The sequence below is a fragment of the Nicotiana tomentosiformis genome, chromosome 8 (assembly GCF_000390325.3).
Source record: "Nicotiana tomentosiformis chromosome 8, ASM39032v3, whole genome shotgun sequence".
Taxonomy (NCBI): domain Eukaryota; kingdom Viridiplantae; phylum Streptophyta; class Magnoliopsida; order Solanales; family Solanaceae; genus Nicotiana; species Nicotiana tomentosiformis.
In genome coordinates this window covers 26,150,254-26,151,818 of record NC_090819.1, presented here as the reverse complement: position 1 = coordinate 26,151,818, position 1,565 = coordinate 26,150,254, and the positions used below count along the sequence as shown (strand labels likewise).

General features: G+C 37.9%; 1 non-coding gene across 1 annotated transcript; it reads left to right on the top strand.

Annotated features, from left to right (window-relative positions):
- Positions 1–771: 771 nt before the first annotated feature.
- LOC117280721 (small nucleolar RNA R71) lies at positions 772–878 on the top strand. The gene has a single exon (XR_004511291.1). It is a non-coding gene; the product is annotated as a small nucleolar RNA R71 (small nucleolar RNA).
- Positions 879–1,565: the final 687 nt, after the last annotated feature.

Genomic DNA, 1,565 nt, shown 5'->3' with positions numbered 1-1,565 from the left:
TTTGGGTTTTTCTCTGTATTGCTTGTTAAGGGACCCTGAATCTTTTCTTACACAAGAGCTGCCAATTGGCTTAACTGAATTTCCAGGTTTTTGAGGGATGAATTTTGTCTTTCTATCTTTTCATCAGTGACCTTAATATACTTATACAAAAGTTCATCAAGACTTGGATGAGCTTGTTGGGGCCTCTGCTGGTATGACCCTGCTTGTTGATATGGTCCTGCATGTTGATAAGGTCTATAATTCGGTTGCTCACGATTTTGATTCTGGTATCCCGACGGACACTGTATTTGTTGTTTTTGGAAGCTTTAAGAGTTTTCGGCACCATTTGGGTTACTCCACTAAAATCCTGGATGATTTTGTGCCATTGGACTCCCAAAACGAAAAGGCTTGTAACCGATGACATTAACATGTTCATCCGTTTGATTGCTTGCTTGACATTCATGGTTCTGGTGGTTTCCTCCACATATGTCATAAGCCTCAGATTGGTTAGATTGTTGTGTATTCACCTGAAAAGATTCGTACTTTTGTGTTAAAGAAACAATCTGTTGCATTAGTGTATTTAAAGCATCAACCAGATTTACCGTAACAACTTTTTTGATGATTACACGCTGAGATGGCCATTGGATGGCATTCTCAAAAATTTCATTCAACAGTTACAATGCTTCCTCTGTGGTTTTTCCCATTAAAGAACCTCCTGTAGCTGCATCTATCACATTTCTAGCAGAGGGTTTTAACTCCTGATAGAAAATATGCAATTGCATATGTTCAGGAATGTCATGGTGTGGGCATTTTCTTAACACTACTTTTAATCTTTCCCAAGCTTGATAAACCGACTCAGTGACATTTTGCAAGAAAATAGATATGTCTTATCTTAACTTTGTGGTTTAAGCAGGGAAAAAATATTTGTTTAAAACCTTCTGAGTCATCTAGTCCCATGTTGTAATGGACCCTTGAGGCAAACTTCCCAACCAAGTTTTGGCATGTCCTTTTAAAGGAAAAGGAAATAGTCTTAACTTGATAGCTTCAGGAGGTACTCCATTGTACTTGTAATGATCCGACCGATCATTTTACTTTCTAGAACCTCATTCCCCTAAATAAGACTTCCCACACATTTTTATACTATTTTATGACTTGTGGGGATGGTTAGTTCGGGATTTGGAAGGGTTCGGGTTGAAATCGAAACACTTGGTTCCTTAAGGTTGGCATAAAAGGCACATTTTGGGTAAACGACCTCAGAATCAGGATTTGAAGGTTCGAATAGGTTTGTGTGATAATTTCGAACCTGGGTGTGTGTTTAGATCGGGTTTTGGATGAACCCGGAGCATTTTGGTGACTAATAGTGAAAGTGGGTTCTTTGAAGGCTTTAAAAGTTCTTTAAATTTGGTTTGGAGTGGGTTTTGCTGATATCGAAATCCAAATGGAATTCCAAGAGCTAGAATAGTTCCGTCATATCATTTAAGACTTGCACATAAAATTTGGTATCATTCCGAGTAGATTAAGTACGTTTCAACGCATTGGAAGTAAATTGAAGAACTTGAAGTTCTTAAGTTTGATTCAATTGGTTT